Source organism: Pan paniscus, chromosome 8 (genome assembly GCF_029289425.2).
Source record: "Pan paniscus chromosome 8, NHGRI_mPanPan1-v2.0_pri, whole genome shotgun sequence".
NCBI classification, from domain to species: domain Eukaryota; kingdom Metazoa; phylum Chordata; class Mammalia; order Primates; family Hominidae; genus Pan; species Pan paniscus.
The window spans coordinates 2708091-2722902 of NC_073257.2; positions in this window are offsets into that span (position 1 = coordinate 2708091).

The following is a 14812-nucleotide window of genomic DNA, read 5'->3' on the forward strand; positions in this document are numbered from 1 at the left end:
AATATCTACACTGCCATCTGTATACACATGGAAATATCTACACAGCCATTTGTATAAACCTGGAAAAATCCACACCACTATTTCTCTAAACATGGAAATATCTACACAGCCATCTCTATAAACCTGGAAATACGTACATTGCTATCTGTATAAACAAGGAAAGAGCCACACCGCTATCTGTATAAACATGGAAATATCTACACCGACATCTGTTAAAACATGGAAATATCTACAAAGTCATCTGTATAAACATGGAATTATCTACACCTCCAACTGTATAAACATGGAAATATCTGCACTACCATTTGTATACAAATGGAAATATCTACACAGACAACTGTATAAACCTAGAAATATCTACACCGCTGTCTCTATGATAATGGAAAAACCTACAGCGCTATCTGTATAAACATGGAAATATCTACACCGCTATCTTTATTATCATGGAAATATCTACACCGCTATCTTTGTAAATATGGAAATACATACACTGCTATCTCTATGAACATGCAAATATCTACACTGCCATCTGTAAACGTGGAAATATCTACATGGCTATGTCTATAAATATGGAAATATCTAGAACACCATCTTTATAAACATGGAAATACCTACACAGTCATCTGTATAAACATGGAATTATCTACAACACTATCTGTATAAACATGGAAATATCTACAATGCCATTTGAATAAACCTGGAAATATCTATATCGCTATCTCTATAAACATGGAAATAGCCACACCGCTATCTGTAGAAACATGGAAATATCTACATCGCGATCTGAATAAACATGGAAATATCTACACGGCTATCTGTATAAATATGGAAATATATACACCGCTATCTCTATAAACATGGAAATAGCTACGAAGCTCTCTGTATAAACATGGTAATATCTACAACGCAATCTGTATAAACATGGAAATATCTACACCGCCATCTGTATAAACATGGAAAAATATTCACAGTCATCTGTATAAACATGAAAATAACTACACCGCTATCTGTATAAACATGGAAATATCTACACCACTATCTGAATAAACATGGAAATATCTACACCGCTATCTGTATAAATATGGAAATACCTACAACGCTATCTCTGTAAACATGGAAATATCTACACTGCCATCAGTATAAACACGGAAATATCAACATGGCTATCTCTACAAACATGGAAATATCTACACCGCCATCTGAATAAACAAGGAAATACCTACAAAGCCATCGGTAAAAATATGGAAATATCTACACCACTATCTGTATAAACATGGAAATATCTACACCGCTCTCTGTATAAAAATGGAAATATCTACACCGCCATCAGTGTGAACTTGGAAATCACTACACCGCCATTTGTATAAACATGGAAATATCTACACCGCTATCTGTAAAAACATGGAAATATCTACACCGCTATCTCTATAAACATGGAAATATCAACACCACTATCTGTATAAACATGGAAATATCTACACTGCTATCTGTGTAAATATGGAAATACGTACACCACTATCTCTATAAACATGGAAATATCTACACTGCCATCTGTATAAACATGGAAATATCTACGTGGATATCTCTATAAAAATGGAAATATCTAGAGCGCCATCTTTATAAACATGGAAATACCTAAACAGTTATCTGTATAAACATGGAATTATCTACACCACTATCTGTATAAACATGGAAATATCTACACTGCCATCTGTATGAACCTGGAAATATCTACACAGCCATCTCTATAATCATGGAAATATCTACATCACTATCTCTATAAACGTGGAAATGTCTACACTTCTATCTGTATAAACATGGAAATAACTACATGGCTATCTTTATAAACATGGAAATATCTACACCGCCTTCTGTATAAACATGGAAATACCTACACATTCATCTGTATAAACATGGAATTATCTACATTGCCATGTGTATAAACATGGAAATAGCCAAACCGCTATCTGTATAAACATGGAAATATCTACACTGCCATCTGAATAATCATGGAAATATCTCCACCGCTATCTGTATAAACATGGAAATATCTACACACCCATCTCTATAACCATGGAAATATCTACATCGCTATCTGTATAAACCTGGAAATAAACACACCGCTATCTGTATAAACATGGAAATATCTACACCGCCAACTGTAAAAACATAGAAATATCTACACAGTCATCTGCATAAACATGGAAGTGTCTACCCCTCCATCTGTATAAACATGGAAATATCTACACTGCCATCTGTATACACATGGAAATATCTACACAGCCATCTGTATAAACCTGGAAAAATCCACACCACTATCTCTATAAACATGGAAATATCTACACAGCCATCTCTATAAAACTAGAAATAACTACATCGCTATCTGTATAAACATGGAAATAGCCACACCGCTATTGGTATAAACATGGAAATAACTAAACCGTCATCTGTGAAAAGATGGAAATATCTACATAGTCATCTGTATAAACAAGGAAATATCTACACTTCCATCTGTATAAACATGGAAACATCTACACTGCCATGTGTATACACATGCATATATCTACACAGCCATCTGTATAAACCTGGAAATATCTACACGGTTATCAATATATATATGGAAATAACTACACCGATATCAGTATAAACATGCAAATATCTACACCGCCATCTGTATAAACACAGAAATATCTACACCGCCATCAGTATGAACTTGGAAATCCCTACAACACAATCTGAATGAACATGGAAACATCTCCACCGCTATCTGTATAAACATGGAAATATCTGCACCGTTATCTGTATAAACATGGAAATATCTACACCGCTATCTCTATAAACATGGAAATATGCACACCACTATCTGAATAAACATGGAAATATCTACACCACTATCTGTGTAAACATGGAAATATCTACACCGCCATCAGTATGAACTTGGAAATCCATTCACCGCCATCTGTATAAACATGGAAATATCTCCACCGCTATCTGTATAAACATGGAAATATCTCCAACGCTATCTGTATAAACATGGAAATGTCTACACCGCTATCTCTAAAAACATGGAAATATCCACACTGCTATCTGTGTAAACTTGGAAATTTCTACATCGCTTTCTGTGTAAACATGGAAATATGTACACTGCCATCGGTATAAAAATGGAATTATCCACACCGCTATCTATGTAAACATGGAAATATCTACACCGCCATCTGAATAAACATGGAAATATCTACACGGCTATCTGTATAAATATGGAAATATCTACACCGCTTTCTCTATAAACATGGAAATATCTACACCGCTATCCCTATAAACATGGAAATATCTACAACACTATCTGTATAAACATGGAAATATCTACAATGTCATCTGTATAAACATGGAAATATCTACACAGCCATCTCTATAAACCTGGAAATACCTACATCGCTATTTGTATAAACAAGGAAAGAGCCACACCGCTCTCTGTATAAACATGGAAATATCTACACCGCCATCTGTAAAAACATGGAAATATCTACATAGTCATCTGTATAAACATGGAAGTATCTACACCTCCAACTGTAGAAACATGGAAATATCTGCACTACCATTTGTATACAAATGGAAATATCTACACAGACAACTGTATAAACCTAGAAATATCTACACCGCTGTCTCTATGATAATGGAAAAACCTACACTGTTATCTGTATAAACATGGAAATATCTACACCGCTATCTTTATTATCATGGAAATATCTACACCGCTATCTTTGTAAATATGGAAATACCTACACTGCTATCTCTGTAAACATGGTAATATCTACACTGCCATCTGTATAAACGTGGAAATATCTACATGGCTATCTCTATAAACATGGAAATATCTACACCGCTATCTTTATAAACATGGAAATAACTACAAGACTATCTCTATATACATGGTAATATCTACACCGCCATCTGTATAAACATGGAAATACCTACACAGTCATCTCTATAAACATGGAAATACCTACAATGCCATCTGTATACACATGGAAATATCTACACAGCCATCTGTATAAACATGGATATATCTACACCGCTATCTCTATATACATGGAAACCCCTTCACCACTATCTGTATAAACATGGAAATAACTACACTGCCATCTGTATAAACATGGAAATATCTACATCGCTATCTGTATAAACCTGGAAATATCTACACTGCTATCTTTATTATCATGGAAATATCTACACCGCTATCTTTGTAAATATGGAAATAACTACACTGCTATCTCTATAAACATGGAAATATCTACACTGCCATTTGTATAAACGTGGAAATATCCACATGGCTATGTCTATAAACATGGAAATATCTAGAACACCGTCTTTATAAACATGGAAATACCTACACAGTCATCTGTATAAACATGGAATTATCTACAACACTATATGTATAAACATGGAAATATCTACACTGTCATTTGTATAAACCAGGAAATATCTACATCGCTATCTCTATAAACATGGAAATAGCCACACCGCTATCTGTATAAACATGGAAATACCTACACCGCAATCTGTAAAAACATGGAAATAGCCACACCACTATCTGTAGAAACATGGAAATATCTACATCGCCATCTGAATAAACTTGGAAATATCTACACGGCTATCTTTATAAATATGGAAATATATACAACGCTATCTCTATAAACATGGAAATATCTACGCAGCTCTCTGTATAAACATGGAAATATCTACAATGCAATCTGTATAAACATGGAAATATCTACACCGCCATCTGTATAAACATGGAAAAATATTCACAGTCATCTGTATAAAAATGAAAATAACTACACCGCTATCTGTATAAACATGGAAATATCTACACCATTATCTGAATAAACATGGAAATATCTACACCGCTATCTGTATAAATATGGAAATACCTACAACGCTATCTCTATAAACATGGAAATATCTACACTGCCATCAGTATAAACACGGAAATATCAACATGGCTATCTCTATAAACATGGAAATATCTACACAGCCATCTGTATAAACATGGAAATACCTACAAAGTCATCGGTAAAAACATGGAAATATCTACACCACTATCTGTATAAACATGGAAATATCTACACCGCTATCTGTATAATCATGGAAATATCTACACTGCCATCAGTATGAACTTGGAAATCTCTACACCGCCATTTGTACAAACATGGAAATATCTACACCGCTATCTGTATAAACATGGAAATATCTACACCGCTATCTCTATAAACATGGAAATATCTACACCGCTATCTGTATAAACATGGAAATATCTACACTGCTATCTGTATAAACATGGAAATATCTACACCGCTATCTGTGTAAATATGGAAATACCTACACCACTATCTCTATAAACATGGAAATATCTACACTGACATCTGTATAAACATGGAAATATCTACATGGATATCTCTATGAAAATGAAAATATCTAGAGCGCCATCTTTATAAACATGGAAATAACTACACAGTCATCTGTATAAACATGGAAATATCTACACCACTATCTGTATAAACATGGAAATATCTACACTGCCATCTGTACAAACCTGGAAATATCTACACAGCCATCTCTATAAACATGGAAATATCTACATCACTATCTCTATAAACGTGGAAATGTCTACACCACTATCTGTATAAATATGGATATAACTACATGGCTATCTCTATAAACATGGAAATATCTACACCGCCTTCTGTATAAACATGGAAATACCTACACATTCATCTGTATAAACATGGAAATATGTACACCACTATCTATATAAACATGGGAATATCTACACTGCCTTCTGTATAAACATGGAAATATCTACACGGACATCTCTATAAACATGGAAATTTGTACACTGCCATGTGTATAAACATGGAAATATCTACACAGCCATCTCTATATACATGGAAATATCTACATCGCTATCTGTATAAACATGGAAATATCCACACCGCTATCTGTATAAACGTGGAAATATCTACACCGCCATCTGTAAAAACATAGAAATATCTACACAGTCATCTGTATTAACATGGAAGTGTCTACAACTCCATCTGTATAAACATGGAAATATCTACACTGCCATCTGTATACACATGGAAATATCTACACAGCCATTTGTATAAACCTGGAAAAATCCACACCACTATTTCTCTAAACATGGAAATATCTACACAGCCATCTCTATAAACCTGGAAATACGTACATTGCTATCTGTATAAACAAGGAAAGAGCCACACCGCTATCTGTATAAACATGGAAATATCTACACCGACATCTGTTAAAACATGGAAATATCTACAAAGTCATCTGTATAAACATGGAATTATCTACACCTCCAACTGTATAAACATGGAAATATCTGCACTACCATTTGTATACAAATGGAAATATCTACACAGACAACTGTATAAACCTAGAAATATCTACACCGCTGTCTCTATGATAATGGAAAAACCTACAGCGCTATCTGTATAAACATGGAAATATCTACACCGCTATCTTTATTATCATGGAAATATCTACACCGCTATCTTTGTAAATATGGAAATACATACACTGCTATCTCTATGAACATGCAAATATCTACACTGCCATCTGTAAACGTGGAAATATCTACATGGCTATGTCTATAAATATGGAAATATCTAGAACACCATCTTTATAAACATGGAAATACCTACACAGTCATCTGTATAAACATGGAATTATCTACAACACTATCTGTATAAACATGGAAATATCTACAATGCCATTTGAATAAACCTGGAAATATCTATATCGCTATCTCTATAAACATGGAAATAGCCACACCGCTATCTGTAGAAACATGGAAATATCTACATCGCCATCTGAATAAACATGGAAATATCTACACGGCTATCTGTATAAATATGGAAATATATACACCGCTATCTCTATAAACATGGAAATAGCTACGAAGCTCTCTGTATAAACATGGTAATATCTACAACGCAATCTGTATAAACATGGAAATATCTACACCGCCATCTGTATAAACATGGAAAAATATTCACAGTCATCTGTATAAACATGAAAATAACTACACCGCTATCTGTATAAACATGGAAATATCTACACCACTATCTGAATAAACATGGAAATATCTACACCGCTATCTGTATAAATATGGAAATACCTACAACGCTATCTCTGTAAACATGGAAATATCTACACTGCCATCAGTATAAACACGGAAATATCAACATGGCTATCTCTACAAACATGGAAATATCTACACCGCCATCTGAATAAACAAGGAAATACCTACAAAGCCATCGGTAAAAATATGGAAATATCTACACCACTATCTGTATAAACATGGAAATATCTACACCGCTCTCTGTATAAAAATGGAAATATCTACACCGCCATCAGTGTGAACTTGGAAATCACTACACCGCCATTTGTATAAACATGGAAATATCTACACCGCTATCTGTAAAAACATGGAAATATCTACACCGCTATCTCTATAAACATGGAAATATCAACACCGCTATCTGTATAAACATGGAAATATCTACACCGCCAACTGTAAAAACATAGAAATATCTACACAGTCATCTGCATAAACATGGAAGTGTCTACCCCTCCATCTGTATAAACATGGAAATATCTACACTGCCATCTGTATACACATGGAAATATCTACACAGCCATCTGTATAAACCTGGAAAAATCCACACCACTATCTCTATAAACATGGAAATATCTACACAGCCATCTCTATAAAACTAGAAATAACTACATCGCTATCTGTATAAACATGGAAATAGCCACACCGCTATTGGTATAAACATGGAAATAACTAAACCGTCATCTGTGAAAAGATGGAAATATCTACATAGTCATCTGTATAAACAAGGAAATATCTACACTTCCATCTGTATAAACATGGAAACATCTACACTGCCATGTGTATACACATGCATATATCTACACAGCCATCTGTATAAACCTGGAAATATCTACACGGTTATCAATATATATATGGAAATAACTACACCGATATCAGTATAAACATGCAAATATCTACACCGCCATCTGTATAAACACAGAAATATCTACACCGCCATCAGTATGAACTTGGAAATCCCTACAACACAATCTGAATGAACATGGAAACATCTCCACCGCTATCTGTATAAACATGGAAATATCTGCACCGTTATCTGTATAAACATGGAAATATCTACACCGCTATCTCTATAAACATGGAAATATGCACACCACTATCTGAATAAACATGGAAATATCTACACCACTATCTGTGTAAACATGGAAATATCTACACCGCCATCAGTATGAACTTGGAAATCCATTCACCGCCATCTGTATAAACATGGAAATATCTCCACCGCTATCTGTATAAACATGGAAATATCTCCAACGCTATCTGTATAAACATGGAAATGTCTACACCGCTATCTCTAAAAACATGGAAATATCCACACTGCTATCTGTGTAAACTTGGAAATTTCTACATCGCTTTCTGTGTAAACATGGAAATATGTACACTGCCATCGGTATAAAAATGGAATTATCCACACCGCTATCTATGTAAACATGGAAATATCTACACCGCCATCTGAATAAACATGGAAATATCTACACGGCTATCTGTATAAATATGGAAATATCTACACCGCTTTCTCTATAAACATGGAAATATCTACACCGCTATCCCTATAAACATGGAAATATCTACAACACTATCTGTATAAACATGGAAATATCTACAATGTCATCTGTATAAACATGGAAATATCTACACAGCCATCTCTATAAACCTGGAAATACCTACATCGCTATTTGTATAAACAAGGAAAGAGCCACACCGCTCTCTGTATAAACATGGAAATATCTACACCGCCATCTGTAAAAACATGGAAATATCTACATAGTCATCTGTATAAACATGGAAGTATCTACACCTCCAACTGTAGAAACATGGAAATATCTGCACTACCATTTGTATACAAATGGAAATATCTACACAGACAACTGTATAAACCTAGAAATATCTACACCGCTGTCTCTATGATAATGGAAAAACCTACACTGCTATCTGTATAAACATGGAAATATCTACACCGCTATCTTTATTATCATGGAAATATCTACACCGCTATCTTTGTAAATATGGAAATACCTACACTGCTATCTCTGTAAACATGGTAATATCTACACTGCCATCTGTATAAACGTGGAAATATCTACATGGCTATCTCTATAAACATGGAAATATCTACACCGCTATCTTTATAAACATGGAAATAACTACAAGACTATCTCTATATACATGGTAATATCTACACCGCCATCTGTATAAACATGGAAATACCTACACAGTCATCTCTATAAACATGGAAATACCTACAATGCCATCTGTATACACATGGAAATATCTACACAGCCATCTGTATAAACATGGATATATCTACACCGCTATCTCTATATACATGGAAACCCCTTCACCACTATCTGTATAAACATGGAAATAACTACACTGCCATCTGTATAAACATGGAAATATCTACATCGCTATCTGTATAAACCTGGAAATATCTACACTGCTATCTTTATTATCATGGAAATATCTACACCGCTATCTTTGTAAATATGGAAATAACTACACTGCTATCTCTATAAACATGGAAATATCTACACTGCCATTTGTATAAACGTGGAAATATCCACATGGCTATGTCTATAAACATGGAAATATCTAGAACACCGTCTTTATAAACATGGAAATACCTACACAGTCATCTGTATAAACATGGAATTATCTACAACACTATATGTATAAACATGGAAATATCTACACTGTCATTTGTATAAACCAGGAAATATCTACATCGCTATCTCTATAAACATGGAAATAGCCACACCGCTATCTGTATAAACATGGAAATACCTACACCGCAATCTGTAAAAACATGGAAATAGCCACACCACTATCTGTAGAAACATGGAAATATCTACATCGCCATCTGAATAAACTTGGAAATATCTACACGGCTATCTTTATAAATATGGAAATATATACAACGCTATCTCTATAAACATGGAAATATCTACGCAGCTCTCTGTATAAACATGGAAATATCTACAATGCAATCTGTATAAACATGGAAATATCTACACCGCCATCTGTATAAACATGGAAAAATATTCACAGTCATCTGTATAAAAATGAAAATAACTACACCGCTATCTGTATAAACATGGAAATATCTACACCATTATCTGAATAAACATGGAAATATCTACACCGCTATCTGTATAAATATGGAAATACCTACAACGCTATCTCTATAAACATGGAAATATCTACACTGCCATCAGTATAAACACGGAAATATCAACATGGCTATCTCTATAAACATGGAAATATCTACACAGCCATCTGTATAAACATGGAAATACCTACAAAGTCATCGGTAAAAACATGGAAATATCTACACCACTATCTGTATAAACATGGAAATATCTACACCGCTATCTGTATAATCATGGAAATATCTACACTGCCATCAGTATGAACTTGGAAATCTCTACACCGCCATTTGTACAAACATGGAAATATCTACACCGCTATCTGTATAAACATGGAAATATCTACACCGCTATCTCTATAAACATGGAAATATCTACACCGCTATCTGTATAAACATGGAAATATCTACACTGCTATCTGTATAAACATGGAAATATCTACACCGCTATCTGTGTAAATATGGAAATACCTACACCACTATCTCTATAAACATGGAAATATCTACACTGACATCTGTATAAACATGGAAATATCTACATGGATATCTCTATGAAAATGAAAATATCTAGAGCGCCATCTTTATAAACATGGAAATAACTACACAGTCATCTGTATAAACATGGAAATATCTACACCACTATCTGTATAAACATGGAAATATCTACACTGCCATCTGTACAAACCTGGAAATATCTACACAGCCATCTCTATAAACATGGAAATATCTACATCACTATCTCTATAAACGTGGAAATGTCTACACCACTATCTGTATAAATATGGATATAACTACATGGCTATCTCTATAAACATGGAAATATCTACACCGCCTTCTGTATAAACATGGAAATACCTACACATTCATCTGTATAAACATGGAAATATGTACACCACTATCTATATAAACATGGGAATATCTACACTGCCTTCTGTATAAACATGGAAATATCTACACGGACATCTCTATAAACATGGAAATTTGTACACTGCCATGTGTATAAACATGGAAATATCTACACAGCCATCTCTATATACATGGAAATATCTACATCGCTATCTGTATAAACATGGAAATATCCACACCGCTATCTGTATAAACGTGGAAATATCTACACCGCCATCTGTAAAAACATAGAAATATCTACACAGTCATCTGTATTAACATGGAAGTGTCTACAACTCCATCTGTATAAACATGGAAATATCTACACTGCCATCTGTATACACATGGAAATATCTACACAGCCATTTGTATAAACCTGGAAAAATCCACACCACTATTTCTCTAAACATGGAAATATCTACACAGCCATCTCTATAAACCTGGAAATACGTACATTGCTATCTGTATAAACAAGGAAAGAGCCACACCGCTATCTGTATAAACATGGAAATATCTACACCGACATCTGTTAAAACATGGAAATATCTACAAAGTCATCTGTATAAACATGGAATTATCTACACCTCCAACTGTATAAACATGGAAATATCTGCACTACCATTTGTATACAAATGGAAATATCTACACAGACAACTGTATAAACCTAGAAATATCTACACCGCTGTCTCTATGATAATGGAAAAACCTACAGCGCTATCTGTATAAACATGGAAATATCTACACCGCTATCTTTATTATCATGGAAATATCTACACCGCTATCTTTGTAAATATGGAAATACATACACTGCTATCTCTATGAACATGCAAATATCTACACTGCCATCTGTAAACGTGGAAATATCTACATGGCTATGTCTATAAATATGGAAATATCTAGAACACCATCTTTATAAACATGGAAATACCTACACAGTCATCTGTATAAACATGGAATTATCTACAACACTATCTGTATAAACATGGAAATATCTACAATGCCATTTGAATAAACCTGGAAATATCTATATCGCTATCTCTATAAACATGGAAATAGCCACACCGCTATCTGTAGAAACATGGAAATATCTACATCGCCATCTGAATAAACATGGAAATATCTACACGGCTATCTGTATAAATATGGAAATATATACACCGCTATCTCTATAAACATGGAAATAGCTACGAAGCTCTCTGTATAAACATGGTAATATCTACAACGCAATCTGTATAAACATGGAAATATCTACACCGCCATCTGTATAAACATGGAAAAATATTCACAGTCATCTGTATAAACATGAAAATAACTACACCGCTATCTGTATAAACATGGAAATATCTACACCACTATCTGAATAAACATGGAAATATCTACACCGCTATCTGTATAAATATGGAAATACCTACAACGCTATCTCTGTAAACATGGAAATATCTACACTGCCATCAGTATAAACACGGAAATATCAACATGGCTATCTCTACAAACATGGAAATATCTACACCGCCATCTGAATAAACAAGGAAATACCTACAAAGCCATCGGTAAAAATATGGAAATATCTACACCACTATCTGTATAAACATGGAAATATCTACACCGCTCTCTGTATAAAAATGGAAATATCTACACCGCCATCAGTGTGAACTTGGAAATCACTACACCGCCATTTGTATAAACATGGAAATATCTACACCGCTATCTGTAAAAACATGGAAATATCTACACCGCTATCTCTATAAACATGGAAATATCAACACCGCTATCTGTATAAACATGGAAATATCTACACTGCTATCTGTGTAAATATGGAAATACGTACACCACTATCTCTATAAACATGGAAATATCTACACTGCCATCTGTATAAACATGGAAATATCTACGTGGATATCTCTAAAAAAATGGAAATATCTAGAGCGCCATCTTTATAAACATGGAAATACCTAAACAGTTATCTGTATAAACATGGAATTATCTACACCACTATCTGTATAAACATGGAAATATCTACACTGCCATCTGTATGAACCTGGAAATATCTACACAGCCATCTCTATAATCATGGAAATATCTACATCACTATCTCTATAAACGTGGAAATGTCTACACTTCTATCTGTATAAACATGGAAATAACTACATGGCTATCTTTATAAACATGGAAATATCTACACCGCCTTCTGTATAAACATGGAAATACCTACACATTCATCTGTATAAACATGGAATTATCTACATTGCCATGTGTATAAACATGGAAATAGCCAAACCGCTATCTGTATAAACATGGAAATATCTACACTGCCATCTGAATAATCATGGAAATATCTCCACCGCTATCTGTATAAACATGGAAATATCTACACACCCATCTCTATAACCATGGAAATATCTACATCGCTATCTGTATAAACCTGGAAATAAACACACCGCTATCTGTATAAACATGGAAATATCTACACCGCCAACTGTAAAAACATAGAAATATCTACACAGTCATCTGCATAAACATGGAAGTGTCTACCCCTCCATCTGTATAAACATGGAAATATCTACACTGCCATCTGTATACACATGGAAATATCTACACAGCCATCTGTATAAACCTGGAAAAATCCACACCACTATCTCTATAAACATGGAAATATCTACACAGCCATCTCTATAAAACTAGAAATAACTACATCGCTATCTGTATAAACATGGAAATAGCCACAACGCTATTGGTATAAACATGGAAATAACTAAACCGTCATCTGTGAAAAGATGGAAATATCTACATAGTCATCTGTATAAACAAGGAAATATCTACACTTCCATCTGTATAAACATGGAAACATCTACACTGCCATGTGTATACACATGCATATATCTACACAGCCATCTGTATAAACCTGGAAATATCTACACGGTTATCAATATATATATGGAAATAACTACACCGATATCAGTATAAACATGCAAATATCTACACCGCCATCTGTATAAACACAGAAATATCTACACCGCCATCAGTATGAACTTGGAAATCCCTACAACACAATCTGAATGAACATGGAAACATCTCCACCGCTATCTGTATAAACATGGAAATATCTGCACCGTTATCTGTATAAACATGGAAATATCTACACCGCTATCTCTATAAACATGGAAATATGCACACCACTATCTGAATAAACATGGAAATATCTACACCACTATCTGTGTAAACATGGAAATATCTACACCGCCATCAGTATGAACTTGGAAATCCATTCACCGCCATCTGTATAAACATGGAAATATCTCCACCGCTATCTGTATAAACATGGAAATGTCTACACCGCTATCTCTAAAAACATGGAAATATCCACACTGCTATCTGTGTAAACTTGGAAATTTCTACATCGCTTTCTGTGTAAACATGGAAATATGTACACTGCCATCGGTATAAAAATGGAATTATCCACACCGCTATCTATGTAAACATGGAAATATCTACACCGCCATCTGAATAAACATGGAAATATCTACACGGCTATCTGTATAAATATGGAAATATCTACACCGCTTTCTCTATAAACATGGAAA